The 18,583-nt window shown below is 46.7% G+C and overlaps 1 protein-coding gene across 3 annotated transcripts in view; it reads left to right on the top strand.

Annotated features, from left to right (window-relative positions):
* The first annotated feature begins 10,918 nt into the window (after positions 1 to 10,918).
* LOC141148849 (uncharacterized) overlaps positions 10,919 to 18,583 on the top strand; it is a 70,814-nt gene continuing 63,149 nt past the window's right edge. For 2 of the 3 annotated variants that reach the window (XM_073636645.1, XM_073636648.1), the window contains exon 1: positions 10,920 to 11,006. The gene's annotated coding sequence lies outside the window, so the exon portion shown is untranslated. Of the gene's footprint in view, positions 11,007 to 18,583 lie in introns of all 3 variants that reach the window. The other variant, XM_073636646.1, reaches the window with a different exon arrangement.

The following is an 18,583-nucleotide window of genomic DNA, read 5'->3' on the forward strand; positions in this document are numbered from 1 at the left end:
GCACCCAGAAGATCTTTTTATTGGTATGTTGTATGTGTAGCAGCACTGTTGTTTCTGTTTGAATTTGTACTTTTTAAACTACGCAATCAATTTGTATCCAATCTGGCAGGCCCTTGCACACATACTTGTTGGTAGACCTAAAGAAGATTGTACAATCAGATTGTAACGTATATGGTGAGCTTGTCATGAAAATTATTCTGATAATTGTATGTAGTTAATACCTGTAAAGATAGTGATCAGTATATGGATTCCACTCTTATTCCACATGTTGTTATGCATATTTTCTCAACATTTACATATGCAACTCAAAGTGCCCAGCAAAAGTGACATGGCTTGGGATAGACTATAAAACTGCAGCAGTAGCAGCAACAGTTATTTTTTCGTAAACACTCCAGATAATGTGATACTTTCCCCTGCCCCCTATCACTATCACTTTTGTTAGACAGCTTGGTCTTGTAAAACCTTCTATTTACATTTTAAACATGGTACATTTGGTGCTATTTGATCACAAAAAAAGGTGCATGCTACGGTCAATGAATTACGCCTATGAGCGTGCAGAGTGAATGTGACCTTTGGTCCCTTTGGGTGCCAGGAAATACCTGCACTGTGGGAGATAGCTTTTATCATAGATCTCACTTGTAGGGGACAAGCTTTACAGTGGCCTTGAAAGTGAAATGCAGTGAAGATAAGTAAATTATGATGTTAAAGAATTCCTGGACATTACCTGTACTAGGCAAAATAACATGTTCTTTTTTTAAATCAAAAAGGTTTTTATTGCAAAAGAAAAATACAGCAAATCCAAACAAAAATTACATTACACTTCAATTTGACATTGAAAAATCAGTTTCATAACCATTGGTCATACCCTTCAATAGGTAGGTAACAGTAAGTGGTCATTGTAAGGCACATTCATTGTTTTACTCCATATGGTGACACACTGCGAACCCTTGCCATTGCACTGGCAGCCATATCATCCCCGCATTTTCCCTACAATGTTACATATTTCTCAAGCAAGCATTTCTCCTGGCACCCATTCTAGCTAAGGGCATCTGAGCAACCTCATCTGTATCAGTTCTCTGGGACTAATTCCTGGTGTATCAAGCAATGCGGCCGATAATCTGTCAAATTTTCCCCCTATGATGATATATATACTTTTCCAGGATAAGGGTATTACCCATGTGCTGAATCGAGGATTCAACCAATGGAGGAATGGCAGACTTCCAGCTCATAAGTGTTATTTTCCTAGCTTGGAATAAGGCTCTGGCGAAGGCCATCCTTGTGCCCCCTCCAGAACACCTAGAAGGCAACATAATGGATCAAGAGGGACTTTTGTTTGTAATACCTGGTTAAGTGTGGCCAGGACACCCTTCCAATACCTATGGAGTTTGGGGCAACACCAGAGGAGATGTATCAGGTCACCTGGCACTATTTTACATTTGCCACACAATGAGTCGGGTAGTTTGCCCATTTTATAGAGTTTTACTGGGGTATAGTGAGCTTTCAACAGGATATACATTGGGATACTTTTTGCAATACGTTCAGCGAACAAGTGTTAACAGTTGAAGGGCCTCTTCTCACTGTTCTCCTGTAATAGGGCCTAAGTCTGGTTCCCACTGGGCCACTGCTTTCATAGGGTATCCCTCTAAGAGTGCGGATAGGACCATAAGATAGCATCGGGATATTATACCCTTTGTATCTGTTGTGTTTTGCAGTATGTGGAAAACAGGGGGTGGGTGATTGTACCCATTCTATTGCGGCACCTTGTGCTTTAATAGCATGCTTTAATTTTAAGTAGTAGAATAGCATGCTGGAAGGCAGTGCGAACTTAGATTGCAGGTCTGAGAAAGAGAGCAGTCTCCCGTTATGAAAGACATGCCTGAGGTGAGTTATTCCCAGGGAGAGCCACCTGGGTCCCTGTTGGTGTTTGACCAATTCCTCATATGATTTATTCCCAAAAAGTGGGCTGCATGTTGTATACCCCATTACTTGCTGCAATTGTTTGACCTTATTCCACACCTTATGAAGGAGTATGTAAGTGGGCATTTGTTTGTTGGGTCGTTGAAACAGCTGTGCTTCCAGGCCCTCCGGTACAGACTCCGCCCTCGTGCAAACAAGCAGGAGTTTAGCTGAGGAACCAGCAGGTCTTGGAGCCTTGGCTCCCATCAAGTGCTGCAACTGTGCAGCCAAATAGTATATCCAAGGGTTGGGGAGTGCCAGACCACCCCCTCCTTCAAATATTACATCTGCACCAATTTGATCCTGGGGGGATTGTTATGCCATAACAGTAATTTGAATAGGGAGTTGACCATTCGAAATATTTTCAGTGGAATAACCACAGGTGTGTTGTGGAGCAGGTACAGAAATTGGGGCATAAGAATCATCGTAATAAGGTTTGTTTTCCCTGCTAAGGACATTTTAAGTCAGTTCAATATGTTTATTTTGTCTCTGAAACGAGTCAGTAAGGGGTATATATTTAGACTATAATAATAATCAGTTTGGGGGATATGTAAATGCCTAAGTATTTAAAGGAAGTCACTATAGGGACAGGGCAGGGAAGCTCTGCGCTCCACTCAGGTGCCTCGTCCAAAAACATCAATGCGGATTTAGACCAATTAATGGTAAGGCCTGAATAGTGGCCAAATTCAGAGTGACATTGCATGAGACAATGAGTTGTCCACGTCCTCCAAAAAGAGGAGCATATCGTCGGCGTAGAGCATTATTTTCTCATGCAGGTCACTATAGCGAAATCCCCTGATTTGTGGACAATACCGCACCTGGGCAGCGAGAGGCTCAATGGCCAGTGCAAAAAGCAGGGGAGACAGGGGGCAGCCCTGCCTAGTCCCCTGCCCAGTGCAAAGACAGGAGACATCTTGTATGACATGCCTATGGCGGCCTGTGGAGGACTATACAGTAACCGTGTTCCATGCAATAAATCTGTATTGTCCAAATCCAAATTTGGACAATACAGCTCAGAGATAACGCCAGCTGACACTGTCAAAGGCCTTAGTGCCCTATGGCCTGCATTATCTGCTGGGGTCTGCAAAAAAAGTCTTCTAAGGTTAGTCACAGTGGATTTTCATGGCATGAAGCCTGCCTGGTCTCGGTGAATAATAGACAGAATAACCCTATTAACCCTTAAGGCTAGAGTTTTGGCTAGTATTTTTACGTCACTTTGCAGCAAGGAGATGGGCCTGTAAGAGCTTGGATTCACCGGATCCTTTCCTGGTTTGAGTAACAGTATAATATTTGCCCTAGACATAGTTGTAGGTAGCTGCCCCGACTTTAATGAGGAATTAAATACTTCCAGTAGTTTAGGTAAAATTACCTCCCCATACTGGGTATAGACTTCCATGGGGATCCCGTCGTCCCCTGGTGCTTTACAAGTGGGAAAAGAGGCAGCCGCCTCTTGACTAAAGGATTCATCAACCTTGGTCCTTACATGACATGGGTTTTATATGGCCACTGCAGCCAACTTTTTCTTAACCAAAGAATAAAATAACATCACGTAAAACATACCCGTAAGAGCAAATTCAACAAAGTAATGCCCAACAACAAGAGGTCTTTGGGTGTCTTTAGGGCACAACTTTAACTGGAATGGTCCATGTCCTCAACCGCGCCCCCAACCGGCTCAAAGCAATTCCAACATCACACATACTTCCATAGTTCCCTCCCCCAGGGGACCTAGCTCCTGGGAGAACCACCGCTAACCAAGTGGAAGCGCCATACCTTAGATAAGCCCCACTAATCTTGTAACCATGTAATTCCTCACTTACCCCCAAAGACTCCTTGACCTGCTGTTAGGTACCTGGTAGTTGAGCCCGACTGGTAGAAGGAGACCTCTCTTAAGCGCTGGTTCAGGAGCCACTGGAGTGGGAACAGTGGCCTCTTGAGCACAGTGGGTAGGAGTGCCTGATGTGGGTCCTTGCGGTGGCCAACACAGGAGCTTGAGAAGACATTCCTCCGGGATGGCTGAGCTGCGGATGCTGACAGGCAGAAGCGGATCCGTAAGCAGACAGGTGGATGATATGGCAGCAACAGAACCTGGAGATGGAAGAGCAGGCTGGAAGCAGCGTCACAGGACACAGGCAAAGCAGAGTCAAACAGTCTGTATTGGTAGGAGATCAGGCAAGTATATGGCAGAAGGAATGATCACAGAATAGTCAGGCAGGCAGGTGTTCGGCAACGGGTCACAAGATATAAGCAAGGTCAGGCAGGCCGGGTCGGGTTGGAGACAGAAGAATGTTCAGACGTAGCCGGGTCAATAGCAGGTAATAACAACAGGCAGGATACAGGAACTCAGGTGCAGAGCTGCAGACGAACAGCACCTGATGGAAGCATCTGACAAACTTTTAAAGGGTCTTTGGCACCAAACAGCTCTAGCGCGAACGGGCGCACGGGAGCACGCCGGCGCCCCCCAGTGGGGAATTCAGCTGAACTGCCCTGGAGAAGCCCCTCGTGCACCTGCGCACACGCATGTTAGCCTGACGGCCACCGACATGTCCCTGACATTGCCCCCTCCCAACGGGCAGCCTCCGGATGCCCAGATAAGTCTTCTTTTCAGGATGAGCAGAGAAATAGGCATGGATCAAACGTTTAGCATGAATGTTGCTGTCAGGTTCCCATGAATTATTCTCTGGACCATACCCTTTCCATTTAATCAAAAACTGTACCTGCCCCAATCTCTTCCTGCAATCGAGGATGGCCTCCACTTCGTATTCCTCGTTTCCGTCCACCAAAACAGGCTCAGGGACCCTGGTGCCCCTATCAGGAAAGGGCTCGCCCACAGCAGGCTTCAATAGCGACACATGGAATACAGGATGGATTTTAGGTGAGTCAGGTAAGCACAGTTCATAAGATACCTCATTAATCTTCCTTTTCACCGGGAAGGGCCCAATAAATTTAGGAGCAAACTTTTTGGAAGGACAAGCCAACTTAATGTTATTGGTAGACAGCCATACCTTATCACTAAGCTGCAGGTTCAGATCTCCTCTTCTTTTTTGATCGAAGATCCTTTTGCTGTCTGCTTGTGCCTTGGATACCGCTTCCTGTAACATCTGATTATTGTGACTGAGGAACTGTACTGTGTCCTGGACCGCTGGAACTGGAGATTCTGGAAGAAAATCTGGTAAGAAAGATACATGAAAACCATAATTGGCAAAGAAAGGAGACTGACCGGTGGCAGAGTGGCTGGCATTATTATAAGCGAATTCCGCTAGGGGCAGCAGGGACACCCAATCATCTTGTACAAAAGATGTAAAACACCTAATGTATTGCTCCAGCATCTGATTTGTCCTTTCTGTTTGCCCGTTAGTTTGGGGATGGTATGCTGAGGACAGGGCTAGTTCAATTTTCAAGATTTCACACAGGGCTTTCCAGAAGCGTGAAGTAAACTGCACCCCCCTATCGGACACTATATTTGCGGGGACTCCGTGCAGCCTAACGATCTCTTTGATGAACACACGGCTGTTTCTACGGCAGAAGGCGTCCCCTTTAGGGGCACAAAATGGGCCATCTTAGACAGACGATCGACGACCACAAAGATCGCCGAACATCCTTCAGAGCATGGTAGCTCAACTATAAAGTCCATTGCTATCATCCTCCAGGGCCTATCTGGTATGGGCAGCGGCCTCAACAGCCCCCAGGCTCGGTTCCTAGAAGTTTTGGATGCAAACAGAACAAGAGTTGACGTACTTCCTGCAAAATTCTTTCAGGTTTGGCCACCAGAACGTGCGTTGCACGAGTTCAAGGGTCTTACGAACCCCAAAATGTCCTGCAAGTGGATGGTCATGCAATAAAGTTAGCACCTTAACTCGGACGTTTTCCGGTACAAATATTTGACTTCCTCTCCACAATAACCCATCTCGAGATGTTGGGGTGAATCCCTGGAGACTTTAAGGTTCTGGCGATGCTTCTCTGATCAAGGACAGGAGATCCGTCTGAAGGAGCAAGAAGCTATTAGCCGGCAGAATGGTGTCGGGTACAGAAAGGTCTTTAGGATTGTCAAACATGCGCGATAGCGCGTCTGGTTTTATGTTTTTAGTTCCTGGCCGGTAAGTAATGTGGAAGCAGAAACGTGTAAAGAATAGGGCCCACCGGGCTTGTCGGGGTTTTAGTCTCTTAGCAGATCTTAAGTATTCGAGATTCTTGTGATCAGTATATATTAGAACCGGATGAACTGCGCCCTCTAACAGATACCTCCACTCCTCTAATGCTGTCTTGATGGCAAGTAGTTCCCGATCACCCACGTCGTAATTTCGCTCAGCCGGCGAGAGTTTCCTGGAGAAGAATCCCACGGGGTGCATCAGATCCTTGTTGCCCTGCCGTTGAGAGATGACTGCACCCACGGCCACTTCGGAGGCATCAACCTCCAGGATAAAGGGTAAAGATGGGTCAGGATGACTGAGGATCAGAGCTGAAGTGAAACGCCTCTTTAATTCTTCAAAGGCCTCCTGAGCCTCCGGGCTCCAGTGAAAACGACAGTTCTGCTTGGTTAGCTGCGTGATGGGTGAAATGATGGCGGAAAATCCCTTAATGAATTTCCTATAGAAATTCGCGAATCCAATGAAGCGCTGCACGCCCTTCTTGTCCAGAGGAGCTGGCCAATCTAACACAGTGGACACCTTCTGAGGGTCCATTTTGATGCCGGTTGGGGAGATCACTAGTCCCAAAAACTGAATGTTCTTTTGTTCGAATTTGCACTTCTCCGCTTTAGCGTACAGTCCATGCAATGGAAGACGGCCCAAGACTCTGCGAACATGTTCCCGATGCTGATTAAGTGAACTGGAGAAAATTAAAATATCGTCCAAGTAGACAATTACAAAGATGTCCAGGAAGTCTCTGAATACATTGTTGACCAGATTCTGGTATGTGGCAGGGGCATTGCAAAGGCCGAAGGGCATGACTAGATACTCATAGTGCCCGAAACGGGTCCGGAAAGCCGTCTTCCATTCATCCCCGGCCCGAATGCGGACCAGGTTGTAGGCCCCTCTTAAATCCAACTTGGTGAAGATGATGGCAGACCTCAATTTCTGAAACAGTTCAGGTATCAGGGGCAACGGGTAGCGTTTTTTAACCGTGACTTTGTTTAACTCCCGATAGTCCACACATGGACGAAGAGTCTGATCTTTTTTTTTTTTTTAGAGACAAAAAATATTCCGGCCCCAGCTGGGGAGGTGGAAGGTCGAATAAAGCCCTTTTCGAGGTTTTCATTAATGTATAGCTTAAGTGCCTCTTGTTCCTTTTCAGATAGCGTAAAGATTAAAGGAATCTCGGCCCTCGATTGGGCAATCATAAGGACGATGGGGTGGCAGGGCGTCCGCTCCCTTCTTGCTGAATACATCTGCAAATTCCCGGTACACCTCTGGTATGGTTTGAAGCAGATCTTGATCCACATCCATGCAAAGTAAGGTGGCAGCAGATTTGGAGGGTTCAGGTAGACAATGTCTTTGACAATAGGGTGATAGAAACTTGACTTCACCAGTGGCCCAATTAACGTGGGGGTTATGGGCCTGAAGCCAGGGCATGCCCAAAATGATCGGGAATAATGGAGAGGAGATGACGTCCAGAGTTAGGATCTCTTTATGCTGGGATAAACAGGTGGCAGACAGAGGAAGGGTTTCTTAAGAGACTTGTCCCGATCTTATATGGGACCCATCGGCCAGAAAAACTGAGAGTTTGTGAGTCTTGTCTTTCAGGGGAAGGTTTTGTTGGGTAGCAAAGGCAGAATCGATAAAGCAGCTACATGCCCCAGAATCAATAATGGCGTTGACTTGGATTGTTCTTCCCTGGAGCTGTAACGAGAGAGGGAGAGCAAGTTGAGTTGCATTGGCGGTTAAAGCGGATAAACTGGCCGGGGTAGAAGAAACACACTTACGGGTCTTGACCGGACAGTTGTTCACGTAGTGGCCTGCCCCACCACAGCAGAGGCAGAGGTTTAGCTGGCGTCTACGCGCTCGTTCTTCTGGGGGTAGAGTAGAACGCATTAGTCCCAGCTGCATTGGTTCAGGAACATCGGGTGTTGGTGTGGCCGGGTTTGAGCAGGTGGAAGGTAGGTATCGGGAGGCAGGAGCCGGAAACCTTGCAGTCATCCACATAGGGCGAGTTTGCTGGGAGGAACGTTCAGACTGGCGTTCACGAAGACGTCGGTCGATCTGGATTGTCAAGGCAATAAGTTCTTCAAGGGTATCGGGCATTCCTACCCGAGCAAGCTCATCCTTTAGACTTTCAGATAACCCCATGCAGAATTGATGGCGTAAAGCTGCATTGTTCCATTGTGTGTCCGTGCTCCAGCGTCAGAAGTCCGTGACATAGTCCTCGGCCGGCCTGCGGCCTTGCTGGAGCGCGAACAAAGCTGACTCAGCTGTGGCAGTCCGCTGAGGATCCTCGTATAACTGAGCCATGGCTTCGAAGAAAGCGGGCAAGGACTGGATCTGTGCAGAGTTAGTTTCAAGCAGGCGGTGGGCCCAGGTCTGAGGTTCCCCTTGTAAGAGGGATATAACAAATCCCACTTTGGTAGCCTCTAAAGAAAAAGTCCATGGCTGTAGGGCGAAGTAAAGTTGACAGGCGCTGTGGAAGGCCAGAAACTTGGTTCGGTCACCAGAAAACCTTTCAGGGATAGGGACTCTTGGTTCGGGTGGAAGCATAACCACAGCGGGAGATGCAGCAGCCTGTACTGGAGCAGCTGCTGAGGCAGGAGACACACCTCCCGGGCCACTGAGGTTCAGGACTTGACCCTCCAGTCTGGTGTAGCTGTCTTGCAAAGTCTTTACGGCCTGGGTGAGTGCCGCTAAACGCGTACAGATCTCCTTAATGGGAGAGGTCTCTCCTGCGGGCTCAGTCATGGCTGTTCGTACTGTTAGGTACCTGGTAGATGAGCCCGACTGGTAGAAGAAGACCTCTCTTAAGCGCTGGTTCAGGAGCCACTGGAGTGGGAACAGTGATCTCTTGAGCACAGTGGGTAGGAGTGCCTGATGCGGGTCCTTGCGGTGGCCAACACAGGAGCTTGAGAAGACGTTCCTCCGGGATGGCTGAGCTGCGGATACTGACAGGCAGAAGCAGACCAGCGTCACAGGACACAGGCAAAGCAGAGTCAAACAGTCCGTATTGGCAGGAGATCAGGCAGGTATATGGCAGAAGGAATGATCACAGAATAGTCAGGCAGGCAGGTGTTCGGCAACGGGTCACAAGATATAAGCAAGGTCAGGCAGGCCGGGTCGGGTTGGAGACAGAAGAATGGTCAGACGTAGCCGGGTCAATAGCAGGTAATAACAACAGGCAGGATACAGGAACTCAGGTGCAGAGCTGCAGACGAACAGCACCTGATGGAAGCATCTGACAAACTTTTAAAGAGTCTTTGGCGCCAAACAGCGCTAGTGCGAACGGGCGCACGCCGGCGCCCCCCAGTGGGGAATTCAGCTGAACTGCCCTGGAAAAGCCCCTCGTGCACCTGCGCACACGCATGTTAGCCTGACGGCCACCGACATGGCCCTGACACCTGCCAACTGGTCTTTTCAGTTTTTCAGGCAAACCTGATCAGATGGCCCATTCACCCCTATGGACCAGTGGGTGTAAATTGGCTTGTGTCCATTTACACCCGCCTACCTCCGATCCAGTCCACTAAACAAGAAAACGGAAGGGGATCAGTATCTGTCTTCCTCCATCTAGGCAGATGGGATTGGAGCAGGGGAGGCCCCTCCATTAAGGGCGCACGGGCACCGCCCATCCATCCATGTGTCCGGTCCCTTGCAAGACCCCGGATGAATGGATTCCAATGGGGGGGGTTTGAAGAACCTGATTAAAGCCAGAGGCTCTAATAGGCTTCAAAATAGGGTGGGCTTGGGGCGCAGAGAATGTGAACCAAGCCCACCCAGGTGTAGTACAATAGCGAATAGATATTTGCTATCGTAACACTGATCCTCCTCCCGGCCAATCAGGAAGCGGATCTTGAGACCCATCACCCGATTGGCTGAAAGGACAGGCGATCCTATTGGACGCCTAGGAGGAGGGGAGAGCCGCATGGCGGAAGCCGCCGTGATGGAGGAGAGGACAAAGGAGCCGCGGCCCCCTGCTTGCCACCCACCACCCAGATGGGGTAAGTCCCGGAAGGACCGGCAGATGGGGGGGGTGGGTGATTGTTTTCCGCCCCCCCCAAAAGATAAAAAGCCACCAGTCACCACTGGATTGGAGGGCAGTCGGGTGTACACAGAAACACAGAAACAGAGGGGACATGGATGTGTTATCTGCCCGCTCTGCTCCGAACAGATCTGCTGATCAAAACGGAGTCCACATGTGTGAAAGGGGCCTAAGTGTGAACGGATCCTTAGGCTGGCCATACACGGTTCAAATCTCGCCTTGTTCAGCAGGAACCAGCCTAGATTTGAACCATTAAGGGGCAGGCTTAACGTACCAAGTTGATTGATCGATCGACTTGGGTACCACCAGCCTGCCGGATTCTCTTGCGATTATTGCTAGTGGCTGCTATAGTCTCATGGTTGCAGGAAAGAAATTCACACCATGTATAGCCAGTCTTAGAATGAGTGAATCTCCCAAACGGGGACACAGACAGCAATAAAAACCTCACAGTGGTTCTCACCCCTCATCCAGATCTAAACAAAAAAAAAAGTTTTTCCGTTAGTTCCATTTTAAATACAGTTGTTCTGGATTCTCCGGGCTCCACCGTGTTAACGGTCATCCTACAATGCGGAGAAAGGGTTAACGCGGCCCTGTGGTCTGCAGTGACCAACATCTGGTAGTGATCAGGCTCAGTCTCCCCCCCCCCCCTCACTCCTAATCCCTGCACTGGGGAAGGATCCGAAAAATCAAATCAGGGCTCTTTACAGCAACGTGTACATTAAAGGTTTCAGATTTCAGGGAAAAGTAAAAGAGTCTTTTTTTTTTTTTTTAACTTCTCCTGGCTTTCTGGGAATGAAGGGAGGAGAACAGGAAGCTGGGAAGGGGCTGGAAGCAGAATCTGGTTCAGACATGCGGTGGAGGAGGCAGGATGATCAGTAAGTTTCAGGGGGCCTATCATGATCTATGGGTGGGGGGGGGACAGCAAGAGGATCCAACTCTGCCAAACTCTGCTGGCGAGAAGGATGGCAGGGGAAAAAAACGTCACATTTCTTCTATGAGATCCATGCAAAGGAATTTCATGAACATCCTGTAGGTTCTGCAATCATCCTTATAGAGGAACATAGGATGCATTGCTCTGATGCATTTCATAGGCACTTCATATGTACTCTATGCTGTTATCTCTTTCTTTCTCTTATGTAATGTCATTTCAAAAGTCTCTTTCAATCTTTTTAAATTTCCAGCTTTTGTTATAACAATACACGGAAATCCTGCCATGAAGCTCCTTGCTCAGGCACTTCCTGTTATAGGGTGACAACACCCTCCTACTATTTCCCAACAGTGTTCTTTTGTTTTTATTTGTAATTCCTTTATTCGCCAAAGAAAGTTACACGTAACAATCAAGAAAAATAGTATTTACAGTATCTCAAATAGAAAACAAATAGGTAAATAATCGGAGGCCGGGTCCGAGAACAATGGACCCGGCATTGCATAGAGTATGTGGTCATAACAGCGTATACTTATTGATTGATAGTGCTCAGTGTGTCACACTAGGGTGTCTTAGATATATTTATGTAGATGGTCAAGGCACATGTGCTGCAATGAATAAAACAGTGAGATAGACTCTATTACCACATATAGTATTCGGTGGAATAAGGTAACTTAGCTTGGAATTTTCCAGGTAGCGTAGCAGGGGTTAGTACTTCCCCTGGGTCTAACAGGCCCAGGGATGGGGCAATATTAAAGCAGGATATACATCAAATCTGAAGGGTGTATCCCATCACTGGGTTTTCAAAGGGTGACTAAAAAGAGGGGGGGGGGGGTGTAAGGCAAGGGGGAACAACCTGAAAGGGGGGGTAGATGTTGGGGGTAAGTGTCCCCCGGACAGAAGAGACTAGGTGGAGGGGATAGAAAGAGAGGGCATAGAGGACCTCTTGCCCATTGAGTCAAGCTTGATCTGAGGAGGCTAGCTCATATGTGCCACCTCCTGTATATATATGCGTCGGTGTACATAAAGTGGTTCCAGGGTCACCAGGTATCTCGGAAGGTCTCCTCCCAGTTATGCAAGGTAGCTGTGAGATCTTCCATGTCTCTCAATTTGTTCACCTTGGAGGACCACAGAGATTTTGACGGGGGGTTCCGATCTCCAACAAAGGGGGATGCATGCCCTGGCCACATTTAGCAGTTGGATTGTAAGAGAAGCCTTATATTTCCTTATTGGTCTGTTGGAGAGATGAAGCAGGCAGGCCGCCGGGTTCCCTTCCAGGTCGACATTGGTCAGGTGCTTGACTGTGCAGATCACTTTGCGCCAAAAGGGGGCAAGTTTGGGACAGTCTCAGAAGATATACAGCATCGTGCCTTCAGCATCATCGCAGTGCCAACAATCCCAACAGTGTTTTTGTGTTGTCACCCTGTCACACAGGCTTCTGTTGGGGACTGCAACTGGCCATTTGAACAAACATTACACAGACATGGTCCACTGCTGTCACCATCAGGAAACCTGCACTAAGGGTTGGATTACTCTTTTCGGGAAACGCACGGAAGCGAGCTGCCCTCTGCAGATGTGTGCAGGTACCATTCATTTTCTAGTGGCATGTTCATGCATCTAGCAAAGGCAGCAGGTGTGTCTGCGGAATCCCATGGGGCCCCCCCAGGTCACCAGAACTAGTGTCCCCATTGGAAGATTTCCCTTCTATTACTTTTCTGGGGATAACCTAAAATTTGGGATTTTTTTTAACTTTTACTTTCAATGAAAATGGTAAACAGGACAAATAAAGAGGGTGAATCTCTCTAACGGGGACACAAACAGCAATAAAAACTGACAGGGGTCTAATCTCGCTCTACTCTATCCAAAACTAAAAAAAAGTTTTGCCTTTAGTAATACTTTAAAGTGATTGTAAACGATCACCTTATAAAAACAGCCCATTCCATTTAAAATAGAAATGAAAGGCAAAACATTTGTGTATAGATACATATTATAAATACAATATTTTCCCCTTTTTCACATAATCTCTGTTCTCAGCTGCATAAGAGCTGGGGGAGGAGAAACAATAGTACACTAATCTAACCAGTGAAAGGCTATGAAGGGGTGGGGTTTCAGGGCAAGTCTGATCATTAAGGCTGGGTTCACACCTATGAGAATTGGATATGGGTTTCCCCACATCCAATTTGCATGACAGGAGATTGTGAATGGCTCTCAAATCTCTGTTGTGGCTGCGGAGCGTCTTTGGCTCCGTTTCAGGGCCGAATTCAGGCAAAAATTCAGCCCTGTTTCGTCCCTAAACGGAGAACAGGGACGCATCGGACCCCTGCTGCGAGCCGCATCTGTCAGAGATGTGAACCCAGCCTAAAGGGGAGCAGGCTGAGTTCCCAGCACAGCTAGAGAACTGACCACGGTGTGCTCTCCTGCTTAGTGTGGTCAGTTTTTAATAGGAAAGTAGAGGATCTGGCAGGAACACCAGGGGTTTCACATAAAGGAAGCAATAAAAAGAGAACAGGAGACTTTTTCATACAAGTACATGGTACACCAGGTATATCATTTGAGTAAGAAATGCTGGGGTAACAAACGCTTTAAAAATTCGCCGTTTTTCATCTTAATGCATTCTATGCAGTGCCCCCGAGCCCCCCCTTCTACTTACCTGAGCCCCGAAATTTGCACGACGGGAACGAGCACAACAGCTACGGCCGGTGTCTCGTGTCCTGATTGGATGGATTGATAGCAGCGCAGCCATTGGCTCCCGCTGCCGTCAATCAAATCCAATGACGCGGGTACCAGGGGGCGGGGCCGAGTCATACATTCGGCAGCTATGGATGCTAAATGCTGGACTCGGGAGCGCGTCAGCAAGGTACCCCCCCCCCAGCGCTTCTCCTAGGGGGTTATCTGATATGGGGAGGAGCCAGCGAGAGCCGCCGAGGGACCCCAGAAGACCAGGTTAGGGGTCACTCTGTGCAAAACGAGCTGCACAGTGGAGGTAAGTATGATATGTTTGTTTTTTAAAAAAAAAAAAAACACCCTTACAATCACTTTACGTATAACTAAAGCTCTTTTTTTTTGAGTGAAGAATGAGTTGAATCCTTGTCAGGTTTTTTTGCTGTCTCTGTCCTCATTAGGGAGATTAAAGAATTTATATATTTATATTTCTCCTGTTTACAGTTATCACCGAAAGTGAAAGCGAAAGAAAATCCCAAAATTTGTGTTGTCATCAGAACAGAAAAAGAGGGGGTATCTTCCAATGGGGACACTAGTTCTAGTGACAACCAAGGATTCTCTCACTTCTGAGGGATTTCATTTAACTTCCTATCTTGGCTATGGGACAGGAAGTGAAGAGAAATCTCCCTAATGGGGCAAAGATGGCAAAAAAAAAACCTGACAGGGGTTATAACACTCACCTACTCTATCCAAAATGGGAAAAAAAGATTTGCCCTTAATTCTACTGTAAGGCTTCATTTGCATATACATACATTTCAGGCCCCTTTCACACTACCGTGACTTCAAAGTTGTGCGATTTTGCCACCATTTCAGGGAATGCCTGCGTAACTCGCATCAGAGTCGGACCAAAGTAGTACAGGGACTGCTTTAAAGTCGGTGCGACTTGAAGTCGCACAGATATGAATGGTACTCATTGGAAATCATGGAGTACGACTTGTCATGTGACTTTGCAGTCCCAAGTCGCAGGACAAGTCGCACAAGTGTGAAAGGGGCCTCAAGGACATTTCTAAATGCATGTCATGTCATTTGCCAATGAAGCCATTCACACATTTACCTGCGTTTAGGTGTGATCAGTTTAGAAAAAACAGAATTCTGTGTGTCCAGGATCCGATTGGACACTCTAAGCACCTAAACCTACAGGGCTCATTTATACCGCAATCCTTCATTCAGTATACAGTTCTGCATGTGTGTTTACCTGTATTTGTAAAGCATTTGCGGTGCGTTTTTTGTCATTATTTATGTTTTTTTTTTTTTTACGGTTTTATTTTCATGCATTTACAGCGCATTCACGCGCATCCCAAGATGTTTATGTATGAAAAACTTTTTTAAACGCACATGAAAGCATTACAATGGTGTAAACTAGGCTCATTGAAGTTCATTTTTTCTTGCATATGCGTTCGTACCTTGTTTAACCACTTCCTGCCTGCGCTATAGCTGAAACACAGCAACAACGCGGGCTTCGTTTGCTGGGAGGGCGTACATGGATACGCTGCCCGTGCGATGTGATCTGCGATCACCGAGTCCTTTGGAAAAAAAAAAACGATGGTGCCCAAAACTCTCCATAGCAACGCATTCATTTCAATTCGCTTTAATATTATTGTTCCATTTAAACATCTAAAATACATACATACATATTACAATTTAATGTATTACAATTAAATAGCTGAACTTCAAATTGACCATAACTAACAACACCCCCCCCCCCCCCCAAAAAAAGCAACGCTTTAGAAGCCTTTACGGATCATCAGTTTAGAGTTAACCGTGAACTATGGCCCTGGAATTATTGCTCTCACATTCGCAATGATACCGCACATGTGTGGCACTATTAAAGTTTAAAAACATGTGCTCACCATACGCTGTGCTTCTTAAAAAGTATGGGGTGTGTGCTGGGGTGATGGTGGCGATTTGAATCTTGAATTGAGTTGAGAGGTCAAATCAATTCAAATTTTCAGCAAATCGATTTTTTTTTTTTCACCAGGACCGGCGCTGACACCGCGCCGGTACTGAGGAGATGCGGGCGGGAGTTTTTAGGCGAGGCCACGGCTTCGGCCTAGTCCGCGAGGCCGGAAGCCACGGACTAGGCCAAAGCCGCGGCCTCGCCTAAAAACTCCTGCCCGCAGCTCCTCAGGACCGGCGCGGTGTCCGACACCGCGCCGGTCCTGAGGAGCTGCAGGCAGGAGTTTTTAGGTGAGGCTGCGGCTTTGGCCTAGTCCGCGAGGCCGGAAGCCACGGACTAGGCCAAAGCCGCGGCCTTGCCTAAAAACTCCTGCCCGCAGCTCCTCAGGACCGGCGCGGTGTCCATCAAAAAAAAAAAAAAAACTTGATTAGAATCGTGAATCGAGTTTTTTTTTTTGGAGAAAATCGCCCAGCTCTACACACAGCCAGTAATGTCTAAACCGCTAGCAACAAAAGTGAGTACACCCCTAAGTGAAAATGTAAAAAAAAAATGGCCATTTTTTGCTATTCGGCACTGCGCTACTTTAACTGTCAATTGCGCGGTCATGCAATGCTGTGGGCAAACAAAATTTATATAATTTTTTTTTCTCACCACAAATAGAACTTTCTTTTGGTGATATTTGATCACCACTGGGTTTTTTATCTTTTGCGATATAAATGAAAAAAGAGCATACATTTTGAAAAAAAATTTTTTTACTTTTATTTTGTTATAAAACACATCCAATAAAATGTTTTCAAAATATAATTTCTTCATACATTTAGTCCAAAATTTATTCTGCTACATGTCTATGGTAAAAAAAAAAATCCCAATAAGTGTATATTGATTGGGTTGCGTGAAAGTTATAGTGTCTACAAAGTGTGAGATATATACTGGAATTTTTATTTATTTTTTATACTAGTAATGGCGGTGATCAGCGACTTATAGCGGGACGGCAGACAATCTGACACTATCCGACACTTTGTGAGAACTGGCTCTGACATCTCCAGTGACACCAATACAGTGATCAGTGATTATATACACTGGCAATGTACTAATGACACTGGCTGGGAAGAAGTTAACATCTGGGGCAATCAAAGGGTTAAATGTGTGCTTAAAGCGGGGTTCCACCCAAATTTTGAACAATATCTGTATGTATTCTCTTCCTTGCCTAGATGCTGACATGCCGTTTAAAAAAATTTAAATCGCCGTAATTACCTTTTATTTTTCTATTCTTCTTTGCACTTCCTGGTTCTCCTCCCGTGGGAGTAGGCGTGTTTCTGGCCTCTCCCAGGCTCCTTGGAGCTAGTCTCAGGCTTCCCAGGATGCCACTGAGCATGTGCGGGAACGAGCGGTGAATGCTGGGAGCACAGCATTCACCACATCCAGGAAATGAATGCTTGTGGGCTTCAAATGCCCACAATGAAGATGGAAACCGCCTGCAGTGAATAATATAAGTTATTCTTTCCGACGAAATCTGACACAGGCGGGCATATTACACACAATATGTGAGTATGTAATGCTGAGAAGAAAAGTTTGTGAATGAACTAAAAAAAAAAAAAAAAGATAGATGGGTGGACTCCCGCTTTAACAATGTTTACTACTTCATGTAATGTGTGCTGATTTTACTTAGGGTTTTTATTCCCCGCTTTGCACGGAAACAAAAAACGACACATCACCGCTACCAGAAGAGACAGCCAGCTGGGTGGGCACGTGCACCCAGGGCCGCCTTAATGCCATCATGGGCCCCTGGGCAAAGTATTGCACTGGAGCCCCTACCAGCCTGACCCAATTTATGCACCGTCTCTCAAGAATTTAAGTATAAAACGTTGATGGAATTAAATATATATTCATTAGTAATTTCAATAAAATCAATTTTCAAACATGCCATAAATCAAAGACTAATCAACACAAAGAGGGGGAAAGCGGAATGCCACAGTACAGGGGGGGATCAGGAAGGTAAATACAGGTTTCGGGATGCTGCCCGGGACACAGGCATTCTGTGACAGCTTAGTAAAAAGCATGACTGTCCTGGCCAATCCGGGACAGTTGGCAAGTATGATGTAATGAGAGATTATCATGGGGCCCCCATGCACCTGGGGCCCCTGGGCAGTAGACAGGGTTGCTCATGCACCCCCTACACAGAAATGCAGAATCACGTATGATCTGACGTGATCTTCCACAGGGCAGCCGCCCTGCCGCAGTAAATGTTCCCCATTGAAAACGTCACCTATGACGAAACGCGTCTGGGAGGGTACGCAGTGACGTCACTACGTTGTTCACACTGTAGCAGTAGAACTATAGTGCGTGCTCAACAAGTGGATAAAATACACATTCCCTAGTAAACTATTTGTTAACAAATGTTCCCCCAGCACTTGCATTTTACAACTTTGAATACTGCTGGCTCCTGCTGTCTCAGTGCCCCTTCTTTGAATTTCCAGTCTTCACAGGAAAGATAACAGGAGGGGAGGAGGAGGTTGCTGTATGCTTATTCCTGAACAATTGTGTAGAAACTGGTAAAGCCAGAGGCAGCCAGGCAGCTAGCATTTTCAGAAAGAGATAGCTTTCTCTATGTCTTTCAAAAGCACACAATGGTGCACGGGTGGTGCATTTTTTTTTTTCGTTTGTGTACATCAGTGAGCCCGGTCAATGGTTGTTACCACACATAAAGAGAAAGTGAATTCGTGTTTGATCCCAGCCCTGCTCTTCTCTATCCTGCTGTTCATACGTCCTCCTCACTGTGGATTAGTTCATATAAAAACACTGGGCTCCTAATCTGATTGCAATGTCCCGTGACTGTAGTGACCAGTACTTTTCCAGGGATGCTCTCCTACTAAGCAGTTCTACCAAGTAGTAATATGTACAGTGCTCCT

Source organism: Aquarana catesbeiana, linkage group LG06 (genome assembly GCF_042186555.1).
Source record: "Aquarana catesbeiana isolate 2022-GZ linkage group LG06, ASM4218655v1, whole genome shotgun sequence".
Taxonomy (NCBI): Eukaryota; Metazoa; Chordata; class Amphibia; order Anura; family Ranidae; genus Aquarana; species Aquarana catesbeiana.